The sequence below is a fragment of the Erithacus rubecula genome, assembly GCF_903797595.1.
Source record: "Erithacus rubecula genome assembly, chromosome: 3".
Classification (NCBI taxonomy): domain Eukaryota; kingdom Metazoa; phylum Chordata; class Aves; order Passeriformes; family Muscicapidae; genus Erithacus; species Erithacus rubecula.
The window spans coordinates 4,931,528-4,946,083 of record NC_136689.1 but is presented as its reverse complement, the minus strand read 5'-3'; the positions used below and the strand labels follow the sequence as shown (position 1 = coordinate 4,946,083).

Sequence of the window (14,556 nt, the reverse complement as noted above, 5' to 3'; positions counted from 1 at the left end):
TAACAAAAAGGAACCAATTATTGTATTTTGCTTACTCCAGCAAAATCCACTAAACTGCAAAGAAAAACTGCTCAGAAAGGGCCTTTCATTGCACTAAGTGTTAGATGCAAGTTTGAGATCTGCAGTAATAGGTCAGTAATGCACTCAGTCTCTCTGGAGGATTATTTCTTTCCTTGGAAGTGTATTTTCCAACCCTTTGTATGTTTTCATCCCAGGGCAAAGTCTACTAAGAGAGAGTATTCCTGGAAAAAGCAATTTACATGATCAGTCATTTTCTATATTCCCTTTCCTATTCTTTCAGCTATTTGTGCTTGGATAAGAAGCTTATATCCTCCCAGCCCAGTTTCTCTTTATCCTGCAGCCAATCTCATAATCCCATTCTTCTGATATCTTAGTTTCTCACTGTCAAAATGATCATAATACCACAAGATTGGCAAGAGGTCCCTGTGGCCTGGGGCAAGTGAGGGTGAGCACAGGTTGGAGCATAATTGATCTCCTTCATTTTTTTTGCCCAAGACCAACTAGGAAAGCACATGGAAACGGGAATACAAATTTTCTTCTTTGAAGCCACACAACTTGCCAAGTGGAAAGTGCTTGAACCCACAAGCAGGACAGCAGCTGCAGATGGGAGGGTTGTGGGGCACTGTAGTACCTCTGGAATACCAATTCTTCCAACAGGAATTTTTTTCTCATCAATTCTTTATTAATCTCTTAGGTGAAATAAGTGGTTTGTATGTTTAAATATAAGAAAATGAATTTTAATAAGAACTACACAGCAAATGCAGTCTATTTCCTTAGTAAAATCTCTGAAGTACTTCATGTTGGTAATGAGAGCGGATGTTCTCCTTAGGAAAGAAAAAATGTAAGTAATATGGTAAGAATAATTATTTCATATGCAATAAGTGGCTGTAATTTCAGCAATTTCATGTGAATGACTTCTATTTACCCAAAAAGGGGGGAGAACAAGGCTTAATTTTACCTCTGGTCTATGAAGAAATAGCAGGGAGGCTGAGACAGCTTTAGCCATCTTCAGGCAGACTCTGGGAATGGGGTGAGATCCCCCTACCCTGAAAGTTTTTGTGGTATTTACAGTAAAGCTGGGGTTTTACTGACCATTCTCCTCTTCAGGTTTTGAACTTTGTGTTTCCCTGCAGTTCTGGTGTCTCTGTGGCAGCTGTTTGTCCCTGAGCAGTGCAGGGCAGAGAAGGGATGCTGGATGGCAGCTGTGCTCACCTGTGTTTGATGGGGTGGGGAATGATCACCCAATTCACTTCAGAGGTAAAGGAGTATCTGTAATTAATGGGGCAGATTCCTCAGCCCTGTTCTCATCACTTTACAGAGGAGGGACCAACCTGTACCCTCTGGCTGTCCCCATCCCCAGGTCCTGCAGCACCCCACAAGCTGTTGGAGCGAGGTGCTTGTGTCCTTGTCACTTGAAACACAGTCCTGGAAACATAAATCTGAGGCAACCTGTGACACTTCTTAGCACAACCTGGTGGTTGCCTCATGTTGCCAAGATTTTTCCTTTGTTATCCACCTACGTGCATGTAACTGTGCAGACAAATTGTACCACTCCAAATCTGGTCAAGAACTATTGAACTTAGATTTCTTTTGTAGCTGATGACTTTCAGTGTTATCTTTTTTCTATGTCCCTTAGAAGTGTTAGAAGATGAGTCTTTGGAAAGCAAGTGTTTTCTGATCTGAAATTCTAAGTTTCCAAATGTTATATGTGAGGAGGGAGAGATGGTGAGTGGAGTCAGATAAATTCTTTCCACTACTGGAGCCACAGCATAAAAACAAACATGTTCCTGCAGATTTTTCATCAGATACCAAAACAACATTAATTCACCAGAGTAGCAAGGGCTCCATCAGAGCTGCTGTGGACTTCTCAAACCACTGTCTAGACAGACAAAACGTGCTGTGAGACAAGTCCAGTTGAAAACTTTCCCAGTAAAACCAGCTGTGTTTGTGATGTTAAAGGCTCAATGTGCCCCAAAAACATTAGGGAAATGATGGAAAGTTTATTGTTTGCAAACCAAGAGATGATTCCCCTTCTGATAAGCCAACAAAAAGGTTTGGCTGTCCTGCTGAGGAGGATGTCAGGACAATCAGAGAGGACAGACTGCACAGTCTGGGGCTGACTGAACACACTGGAGAGTCTTTGCTGTTGCTGCTCCCTGCAAGGATTGATGCTCAGTGAGAAACACCTGCATTATCCTGGAATATTTTCACTGGCTGCATGCAAATAACAGCTGCTCTACCAGTCATTATACAATGACTAGACACAGGGAAAAACCCTCTAATTTTGGATGCTTAAGCTTTGCAGCTTTTAGCAGAAGATCACACCAAGCCTAAACTTAGGGGGGGTCATGTGGAGAACACAGCCCAGTCCAGGCAGAGAAAGATCCCTGGAGTCATCCTTTCACAATTCAGATCCTACTCCTCCAAAGAGAGGGGGACTCCCACTTGTGACCAAGGATCTGCTAATTTTTGCCCTCAATTATCTCAAGGCCATCATGTCCCTTGGGCAGTCAGGTCTGGGGATAAGGGAAAGAGATAATTCTCATTCACACATGGCAGAAAATATCTGGGGAAAGGTAAGCCACATAGAACCAAAAGAATAAGAAAACCCCACATGGAAACAGAGTAAAATTGAAAGAAAACCAGTGATAACAGACACAGTAAGTAATGGCTACCTGTGGTCAATATATTACACCAAATGAAAGTCAGCATGAGGGTAGGCCCAGAGACTCGAAAATTAAATCAGAGTCAAGAAATTATTTATTTTCTCTTTCTCCCCCTCCTTTTTTTTTTTTTTTTTTTTTTTTTTTTTTAATTTCAGAAAGAACATGGTTTCCTTTAAAAAATCTTACTTTCTAATCCATTTCCCAGGTTTAATATTATAATTTGAGTTCCACCACAAAATCACATTTTCCTATTAAATAAAATGTGGAAAGGATACCTCCACAGTGAATTTGGGAGGTGTAAGGAAATTCTGATTTTGTGCCTTTTGCAAGTGCAGGTTCCTGGAAGGGCAGAACAAAGTGACAGAACTGCCTGCCAGCCAGGAAGCCTTCTTTCAGAAAAGCTCCAAAATAGATTTCTACCAGTAATTTTGCACAGTATGAAATCTCCTGCCTTCACAGCACATGGCTGGGCTTGTGGCTTTCACAGGCCACGGTTCAGAAGTGGGGCAAACCCCCACAATTCATTAAAAAACAGGAGGATTTAGCAGCAGTGGTGCTGGTTACATCTCCAAAATGAAAGCCACGCCCTGCAGGGTGGGAGGTGCTGACACACACACCTCAGTGCTGTCCTAAAAAGTGACTCATTTCACCTGCCAGCACCTGCTCCTGGGTCCCAAAATGTCCTCAATGGACAGGGCACCCCCTTGGATCCCAGCTGTGGCTAATTCTGCACATTTCTTAATGCTTCCTAAATCCCCAGGGAGGTATCCAAGTGAAAGAAGGGAAGGAGGTGGGTGTCCTTATCCTACAGGATAAAGCTGGCTCTGAGCTGTGTTTTTCAGAGAATCCTTACTAGAAACATAAGAAAAGCACTCCAAGGAGGGAGGATTGGCTACCAGCATCCTTCAACACAGATCTGTGCTCCACCATATGATCAAAGCAAACTCTTCTTTCCAGGTAAGATAACCTCATCTCTGATTTCCTTCTTATATCAGAAAACACAAAGGCATTTCGCTGATGTGCAAATTTGAAAACTGTTTTAGTTATTAATTGTATATTGGGAGTCTGGCAGAAATCCTAGGAACTGGGGTTACTAAAAACTTTAAGTGCAAGATGGGTAGGCAAAGAAATTTGATGTCTGTTGTCCTTAAGAACATTTCTAGGGGTTTATTATCACTGCCAGTCTGCTACAGAAAAAGCAGGAACTGAGAGCCAGGCAGCTTGGCCACTTTATGATCTAAAAATTGCATCTGAGTAGTAAACAAAGACCAGCCAAAGCCTGTTCCCATCCTAAGGGCAAGCAGCTGATTTCTGCTCCCACAGGATGCAGAAACCCCAGGATGGTTTTGTGGCTGCTCTCCCCAGCCAGGGCTGCTCCCTGAATGCCCAGGCAGCAGCTGGGATGGGGTGACCAGGGAATGCTTTAACCAGGACAGAGGGGAGACACTCATAATGTTTGTTTTCATGCCTCAGTTTCTAGATGAAGCCACTGTCTTGGGTTGCAATACAGGATGTGGCCAGCAATGTGAATTCTGTCCCCATCTGTTGCAGCCGGGTGGGGCAGTGACCCTGATCTCCTGGCACATATTCTCTGCTAATGGGCCATCTTTAAACCAGCTGGGCAATCATCTTTATCTTCCCACAGCCCATCCTCCCTCCAGGAGATATCATCTGCTGCTGGCCCATTGAGTCCCAGTGCATGACTGATAAAATTCCATCATCCCACTGGGAGATGCTCCAGCCAGGGGAGGAGCCAAGCTTTTCCTACCCAGATAAAAACTGAAATTTTGGACACCAAGGTACCTTCTTTCCACTGGATTCCAGAGGAAAGCCAGACCTTCACACATCATCCCTGGAGCTTCAGAGGAAACTGCACCTTCTCCAGGAGCACTGCTGCAGCTGAACCACATCTGCCACTGCAGGAGGATGCAGCCACCATTGAATGGGACTGCTGCCACCACCCTGACTGACTGATGGGTGTCAGCTTGGATTCTGACTCTGGCAGTGTTTTTGGGATTGTTATTTGTAATACTGCATTTCCATTTTAATTTTCCTAGTAAAGAACTGTTATTCCTAATTCCCATATCTTTGCCTGAGAGCCCCTTAATTTCAAAATTATAATAATTTGTAGGGAGGGGGGTTTACATTCTCCATTTGAAAGAGAAGCTTCTGCCTTTATTGACAGACACCTGTCCTTCAATCCAGGACAGCCACCTGCCTGTGTTTTCAAACAGAGATTCTTCAGCAGGCACTTTGCACTTGCTGAATCTCCCAGAAATGGGATGGAACAACGTCCAGATGTGGGAGACAGAACTACAGGAGGGGAGAAGGAAAATGGAAGTCTTCCTGGAAGAAACACCTCTACAAGAGAATTTGCAACACAAGGAGCAAGAGAGTGCTCTTTGATTCCAGGACAATGAAGGCCAGAACAGACCAAAATGGTAGAAAATATATTTTAGGTGGAAGATAATTACAGGAATGGCATTTTTGGTTCATACTCAATTAGAAGTAATTTAAAGGTTCCAGCTAAGGATGACCCAAACAAAATAGGAAAAAACATTAACACATGAATCTGCAGTCAGGGAAATAGAAAAAGAGGGACTTAAATAACAGCAAAGATATAAAAATTACAAGGGAGATGAAAAATCAATAGGTTTGATTCTCCTTTCCTTTGTATTGTTTGCAATAATATAAAATTGATGAAGTAGATCTATATCTGTTGGAGATTCTCCTCAGTAAGTGTTGGTCAGTGGGTTTATTGAATTTAGAGAAGTTTAACACAGTAAGACACAGACCAGTGGGATTTCAGAAAGATGAAGAAATGTGGAATGGTAGCAGGAGACCAAAGGCAGGACCCTTTTGGCTGCAGGAATTTCTTACTGTTCAGTAAGACTCCAAAAGGCAGGAAATTGGTGTCTGATGCTGTGTAATACATTTGTTTTCCAAATTATTCAGCATTTTTTCCTTGATAAACCAGGCCATGTTGCCACGTATATGCTGGGTGGAGAAATCCAGACATGGATTTGCACTGTGCATGGAAAAGGTAAATTCCAGTGTCTCTAAAATATCATACACCTGCTAAGAAGGCTAAGTCTGCCATGACTCACTGGTTGTTTCTCATATTCTTTTAAACAAGATATTTCTGGAGGCAACTGTTAGAACAAACAGCTCAATGCTTAGTTTTGGTGATGAAAAATAATATTTGTAACAGTTGTTTTTTTTCAGACAAAAGTATAAGATGTTTAGAACCAGTGAATAATGTATTAATTTTGTACCACCTGTTCTCTTTTAGCATTAAAATCTTTCCTTCCCCTCTGCACATGTTAAGGATATTTCTGTTGTTATTACCCTTTCAATGACATCCAGACAACTCACACTGTGACATTAATAAAAAGAGACACATTTAGTTGTACCTACCTTTGCACACTTTTGCCCAATTAAATTTGACTCAGTGCCTTCTAGATTTTTAATAAATACCCAGCTATTAGCAAGAACTTAACCACTGACAAACCTCTACTTACAAATTAATCAAGGCCACATGTAGTACAAAAAATGGGTAGGTTTACCCTGTTGATGCCTACTACATCAACAGGGATGCAGTTTTCCAAAATGATAACTTAGCTCTCCTTTAACCCCCTGGAATACAACTAAATCTCAGCAAAGAATCCACTAGAATCTTCACAAATAAAATATGTATGAGAGCATAAAACATACACATGGTGTATCTTATTAAAAATATTTCCTCTTGTCAGTAGTTCATATAATGAAGTCAATGCTTAAACAATATTTTTAGAGAAATATCTTTGATTTGGAAACACAATTAGAACAAAAGGCATGAGGATGGTTTCCGAGGGGTTGAGTTGATTGAATTAATGTATCACCATTCTTCTTCCTCAAGACACCTCACACCAATAAAGGTTAATGGAAGATAGTTTTGTATTCCCTAATATACATGCCTATGGAAGAGCACTAGCATTGTTAACAGATTTTATTTCTCTCTGATATATCCCAGTGACTCATTTATAGATCAAGAAGCAATATTTATAATTCTACCAATGAGAATCTGCACCAAATGCCAAAATCTGTCACAGTCCACTAATGAATCTGCTTTGAATTTTTGCTTTGGGAATTCCTTATGTCACAAATACATTAAAAAATATATATATAAAAAAAGGTTTAGTCCACTTTTTGTTTTCAGCTTCCTTTGAGTGCATCAGAAGCAAAAGGTCGCTCTTCTGTATGCCACCTTCTATTGGGATTTGAGCTAGCTGTATTTTCAAATATCTGCCTTTCTATGGATGAATATTGCAGAGGGAAAATTGGCAGATTTTAACATATATCAACACAAACACCTTGAAAACACACTTGTCCCCTAACACAAAATGCAAGCTCATATTTAGTCACTGAGTGCCAAGAAGAGGAAACTCCTCAGAAGAAACAACTGAGCCTGTAGCAGGGTAGAGACTCTCATAAATCTGAAGTAACAGAAGGAAGCAGATTACTTTTTAGAAGCAGGTTCTGAAAGTAGTCACTCCTCCCATCTATTTTCAGGTGCATTTCCCTCACATATCTTAGGTGAAGCAGCCCCAAACCTCCCAGATTTGGATAGACTCCACTCAATCTATCATAGAATGGCATTTTTGAAACCCAGCAGTCTTTGATGGCTCATCATAAATACAGTGAGGTTAATTTCCCCAGACTTTTTAGCACCAGCATCTGGTGTTACATATGGGGGTGGGATATATGCACCCAATAAAAATAAATTTTAGATATTTATGTGGGTACTGGTAAATCTTACAGCTTTTAAAGCCTGGAGTGTCAGAAAAAACATTGTATTTAAGTAACACACAAGAGGATGGAGGCTTTCTATCTGTACTAGGAGCCATCAGAGGCAACTGGACTGATTGATGGTTGGTGTCAGGATTTATTTTTTTTAAGCATCAGACAATGCCATCTGTTTCTGGTGGACATTTCTTTAACCCTGAGGATGTTTGATACTTTAGCATATACAGCCAGATGTTTGACAAAAAGCATCGACTACTTCTCAAGACAGGATGGATAATGGGGAACACAAATAGCTGGAATTGCTCTGGGACACACAGAGTTTCCAGGTAGCAGGCATGGAAATTATGAAGGGAGAAGGTGGGAGATGTGCTGGGGTTTAGCTGCCTCCCTCCGAGGTTTGGGCTCTCAGGTACCACACCAAATGATCCCGCTGCCAAATGAGGAGAAGCAAGGAGGATGGTGACATGCTGACACTTGTTCTGACACCACTTTCCTTGTGTCCCCAGCTGAGTTTATTCATGGATTCTCAGCTGAGATGTTTGTGGATTCTGGGCTGTTCTCCTGCAGAGCCACGCGTGACTGAGGAAAGGGAACTCACCTCCCTTACCGAAGTGTCCAAGCTGATGAGACACTAAAAATTACACTTTTCACTAATGATCCCTTGGGCTCCCTTGGTTTCTGCAGGACCCTCAAACTCAGTATTGTTGCCAGTATTTCCCAGCCCTCATTATGTCTCCTGCAGCTCTCTGATCATTCCTCCTCCCTGACTCCCCACGTGCCCTTTGCTCGCCGGTTTGCAGATTTTGTCTCTCCTGACAATGACTGCTCCTGACACGCCTATTCTTGCCTGTTTATCTGCTGGCCTCTCAGCTGATCTAACCAAAACACAAATGCATATTTCCAGAATGTTGGGAGCTGCTGAAAGAGCAGATCAGGTGAACAGCAGCATCCAGGACATGAGCATTGGGGCGCAGAGAGAGGGGAGGGAGTGTTCATGTAAGACTTGGGACAGCCTGAACTCTCTTCAAATCACCTATGGCTTCCCTGCTCCTTGCAAAAAGCTCTTTTTCCATGAGTTTCACATAGCTGCATCTTTCCCTCTCTTCCTTCCACTGTGCAAGAATGGACCCCAAGGAGAGTATGTGCTTAGAGGTAGAAGTACAACACATAAAGCTTGAGGACACTGCAGACCTCTACTGTGATTCAAAAATTAAAAATCAAAACCCTAAATGTTGTAATTTTGGCTGTCATACCTTCTTCCCAAACCTGCTTTAATTTCCAGCAAGCAGATCTAACCTAGTTAGATTTGCAATTAAAAGGTACACAATATTTTAAAATTCCACTTCATTTATATTAATTATTAGATGCAATACAAATACTACATTTTCCTCCAAGGAGATTAACCTTTATTCACACAGTGGATGTCTTCAGTGGCCCTCATGAGTAAGCCATGTTTGTCATTAAATGAAAAAATAATTACTTGATTCAGGGCAGCAAGTCTTGCTGGAACCCTTGAGTTAAGAATTTCTCTAGGGATAGACTGTAAAAACAGCAAAAATGGGGACTTGGTATTCTAGATTTGTACATAATTTGAAAAGAAAATAAGGAGATAGCTGAAAAAGTGCTATCAGATGTCATCAGAGTTCCATTTTTCATTCATTTATTGACAAAGGTAATCTGAATTAAAGAGGCCTTGTACTTTTTGGGGTAAAACAACCCTTTATCATCCCTTTAAAAGTTTTACACTGACATTCCCTGTTTTAATGCTTCCTGTCTTTTAAAAGCATTGGGGTTTTGATGTATCTTCCCTCAGTGACAGCCCTATCATGTCAGGCAGAAATACAAATCTCCATCTGAAGACCACCTTTGACCATCCTAATATGCTTTGGTTGTCTGAGCTCTTGAAATGTAAAATTGTAATCCACTTTTACCCAGGCCTGAAAGATGCTATTTTGCTATTACTTCTGGTTTTACCACAAGGGATGATGATAGTTCTCTGTACCCATTTCATTTAAACAAAGAGAAAATCTGACATTACCATAAGCCTCTTTCAAGCCCAGTCATGATCTGCTGAGAAATTTGCAGTGATGGAGAAGCATCAGCATTGAGTGAGACAGGACTTTATGGATACTCCTACACTAATAAATTAAATGTGCTCAGGGATATTTTCTGGCACTGGGGGCAAATGCAAAAGATCATCTTGATCCATATTATTAAACTTCTGCATCCTCTGCACTGATCACAATATTCCAGGTGGGATAGACCTGTGCAGCTCCCACACAACCAGCCACTTGATGGATTCCAACAGGGTGGGCTACCAGTTCTCCTTCACAGGTGGCCACAAAGACTCACTCTGATGTTCCTCAATTAGAGATTGTGGTACTCAATTAGTGACACTCAGTAATTAATTCTAGAAAGTGGTTTATACAGAAGCAAAGCCCCCCTGTTGAAGACCATGCAATCCAAATATCCGCCCTGTCTCATACATTTGCACACTACACATTACAACTCCCTCTTTTGTGGGTTTTGATCTGTTTTCTTGACTCTAAACATTGAACTAAAGGCAACTTCAGCAAACAATGCAAAAAAACCAGATAGACACATGGGACCCAGTGACACCTTATATTATTTAGGGTTTGTTGTTTAGGAAAGTGATTCAGGGCAGGGAGTTGCTGTGAATTTTTTCTCATAGATTAAGCTTCACAGAAAGCTGTAGTCATTTCTCTTCCCTACCCAAACAATCCTCCCAATCCCAAATCTCTCTCTTGCACATCTGTCAGGCCAGGATCCATGTTAAATGATCCTTCATCTCTCTTGCCTTTTTCCTCCTTCTAGGCCATTATTCCCATCCAGGTTGCATTGGTGGTGCTCAGGACAATGTTCCCATGGTCAGGAGGGAGACTTGTGAAAGAACAGGATGGAGTGGAAGCACTAAGAAGTTCTGCATTGTTCCCATTCATACAATCATCTCCTGATTTGGGTTGGAAGGGACCTTAAAAATCACCTATTTTCAACCCCTCTGCCACGAGCATGGAGCCTTCCACTAGACCAGGCTGCTCAAAACCCTGTAACTTGATTTTTCTTTCTTGCCTGGCTGCAGAACTGTATGTCTGTCAGAACAGCTCTGGTAACACATTTTATCAACAGACTTTGTGTGTTCAAGAGGGAGATGGTGGTGAATGACTCATAATGAAGATCTCTTGCTGACCAGTTTGAGGATCCACTGATTTTAACCTGATGGAGGTTTCATGGGACTTTTCCAGAACACCTCTTGAAGGATCTGTCCTACATGGATTTGTAGAAAAAGCATGTAGGCAGGCACAAACCTCTCCAGCCAAAGAATGTAATATTTCCATATATCTACCTGTCTCATGGGCCAAATTATAACAGAAAAAACATCCATAAAGGCTTTCTGAGATGTGGAAGCAGAATAGAAAGACAAATTTCAGGCACATTTGACTTTTTCAGAGAAAAGTTCCACTGAGTTTAACCAAAGTGGTCACTTCAAATCTCATCTGAGCAGCACTTCAAACCCTGCTGAGCAACTCTGCTGCCAGGCAATGAATTACCATAGGAAAACACAGGACCAGAAGGTCCTTTTGGGTCAGCATATCAAGCCACATGGGGATTTCTACAGCTGAGTTTGCCTCCTAGGATGGCAGGGACAGAAATAAGTAGTTTTAGGGGCTATTTAGTCTGATATATTTAGATTTTTTGGGGTGGTAAGATATTTTATGGTTTCACAGACTCCATTAACCATATCTGACTATAAAGGCATCTCCATGTGATTATTTCAGATGTAGATGCTCAATAACTGGTACCTATACTCTCAAACATTTTCTGTAGGTAAGCTACTGGACCATAACATAAATATTTAAACAGGGCTGAGTGCATGACCTTACACTTTGTATTTCATAATTCCATGCATCATGCATTAATTCAATAATGGTTATGCAATCCTGCCTACAGGGGAGTGCAATACCCTAGAAATTAGTGGTGCTTCCACCTTTGTGTTCTCAGAAAATGTCATCAATATTTTCCTGAGTGAGTGGACAGCAGGGGAAAAAAAAAAAAAAAAGGCTAGAACTGATCCTAAAGGAGGAATTCCATTCTTATATTTTGTGTTTAAGGAAAATTCTGAAGGTGTCATTTTCCTGGTTACAGACCCTACATGTTTACCTGCTTGTGACTCCAGCAATGCAAGATCCACCACAGAAATGAAACAGTGATCTGCCAGCTTGTGGTGACTGGGGAGCAGGGGTGGATGTGCTGGGATGTGTGAATGGGACAGCAGCAGTCCAGATCTCAGCCCCAAGGGCAGTTAATGCACATCAGCTCTGTGGTTTAACACTGAGATGCTTTTGGCTCATACAGCCCAGCTGCAGCAGGAGCAGAGACAGTGAGTGCATTTCTGCAGTACATCAACCTGTCCTTCCCTCGGTGGCACTTCAGGAGACTCTGGCAGGACCCAAAATTCATCCTGGTGGCCACCAGAGATTAAAAGTGTGGCTTGGCCAGTGTGTGTCACACACAGAGCAAGGTTGGGAGGTTGCTCTGCCCATGATGAAGTGTCACTTTTATTCATGCACGTTGCTAGCACCCAGCACACACAGCTGTCCCCTGAGAAGTGGCTGGTGTCACATTGACTCTCACCAGCAGAGCAGGGGGCACCAGGACCTGCCTTGTGACCCTAATTCTCCTCCATCACCTTAATAATTCCTGTCTTGCTGATTTTCCTTGTTCACTTCAGTAACATAGGTTATAAACACGTTGAGACCTTTTGGAAACTTAACAAAAAGCATAATTATTCACTTAGCTATTTCAGAAGCTCTCTCCTAGAAATGAGGAAAAATTCTTATGATCTGTCTGGTTTGGCTTTACCTTCTAAAGCCTCCTCAAAGACTCTGAAATGCCACCTGGCAATAGCAGCACAGCTTTATTGTGCAAAGGACAGTTACAGAGCACATTGTTTCCCAACTATATTGAAAAGTTGAGCTCCTTGAAGATGATTCACTCCTCAGCTGACCTGTCTTAAATATAGTTTTCGTGTGGCATGGCACACAAATTGTCCAAGACATTTTTAGGATATATGAATACAACCCAAAGACCAAGGATATACTAAAATTCCTTTCAATGACTGGACTGCTCTAAAACATGATGTTGTCCATGGCACTTACTAAGTTTCCTGGCTTTTCTTCCACCATTCCTTTGAATTTATGTAGGGCTGGATAAGACCTGCAAACTGAATCACTGAACATACCACAGAATTGCAGTGGTTGTAACAATTTCAACATCAGCTTGCAAGTTTGCTCCATAATCCTCAGCCTTGCAGTTGGGAAAGTGACCACAGATACCACCATATGGCAGATGTGACAGATAAAAGTATTTCATTTAGATGCATCTACAGATATGCTACACCAAGATTTTCTTCATGCCTCCAGATAACATGGAACATTTAGAGTCCAAATGAAATACAACCTCGGGATAATATTCTTTATCAGAACCGAGTCTTGAAACTCAGAGAAGGAAAAGGGATCTCAGCAAGTTAAAAAAGAGACTCTGATTGCACAGATGGCAATGGAGATACAGGTAAAAGTTTACACATATGAGTGTTTTTACTTTTGGTGCATTTTAGTTACCAGAACTTTTGGGTTTGATGATGTTATGCAAGTAAGTGAATTGGTGAGCTCAATCTACTCTTGCTGAAGAAAGCAACAATTTTGCTGATGCCAGAGGTGTAGGATGACCTCCTCTCTACCTGCTAATCCACATCATGACATCTCCATGTTGACACTGGATGAGTCTCATGATTCAGAATTTGTTGTTCTTTTTACCACCTTCATCACCTATAAATAATTTGCTTTTTTTTTAAAAAATTTTTCTATGAGTGACCCAAACACAAGAATCATTCCTCTTTGCAGTCTTGGCCACATCCTTACAGAACTGTTGGCTGAAAAGAGTAAACCTAGCAATTTTTTCTTTCAGCTGACCAGTAACTTCAGATTATCCATGCTGACAGAGTTTTTCAATATCTGATTTTACATCTGGGACAGCCTTTTTTTTGAGCATTGAAGGTTAAATATACTTAGATAATGTTAATGCAGTCTCTGCTGAGCCAGATTTAATATTTAACAGAACTTATGCACATTGATGAGTGTTAATATCTAAGGGTATCAGATGTTGCTAATTCACATCTTTTAATAATCCATGAATATTTCAAATGTTAACATTTCCCCCAGAATTTAACACATATTATTTCCAGCTTTCATCATCATATACAGAACACATTGCTTAATGGCAGAGGGAGATTAACTTTCCAGATCTCAGACTAAACTCTCCTAAAAGATATAATAAATAATGTTTTTTCCTAAATAAAGAAAGCAATATTTTGCCCCAGGTCTTCTAATCAAATGTAATTCCAAGGAAAATTTATAGAAATGGTAAGTCATAGATAAAAACATAATTAATTTCCCACTTTCTGAGTAATCACAGTTTAAGTTTTTGACTTTTATTAAAAAAAAAAAACTAAAAAATATACCTTGCCCTTGCAATCAACATTTTCAGTGTGAAAATAACTGTTAAAATTTAAGTTAATGTAAACAAAGCAACACACTTTGCTTTTCTATCAGCTCTTTGAAGAACTTTTCTACCCCAGCAGTTGAGAACCAAAACACTGGGTACTTAAAAGCACAACAACCACTAAAAGCAATCAGTAGCAAAACCCAACATTTTTTTTTTTTTTTTACAGCAGCATCTACTATTAAACAACTCACTACATAAACAGTAAGGCCATTAGAGCCACAATGTCAAAGATGCTCTGTAAGCTGAACAGGCAAAGCATTTCCACAATGACTGAAAGCCAGCAAAGCTCTCCTTAAGATGTCAACAGGGAAATATAATTCACTCTTAATAGGTTCAGAGCTTATGTAAGCCATGCTTATGGGATGGTCTATTAAAAAAATAGCAAGTGAGCCAGTGACTGTAAACAAAACTAGCAGCTTCTGAAAACATGCAGGCTTGAGATGTTCAAAACTCTGCTCAAAGGCACTGTGCTGTGGTAAGGTTTGTGTGTTCTGGGCCAGGA

General features: G+C 40.9%; 1 protein-coding gene across 1 annotated transcript in view; it reads right to left on the bottom strand.

The window, feature by feature from the left end:
• LOC306799988 (sodium channel protein type 5 subunit alpha-like) overlaps positions 1–14,556 on the bottom strand; it is a 210,369-nt gene that overhangs the window by 78,021 nt on the left and 117,792 nt on the right.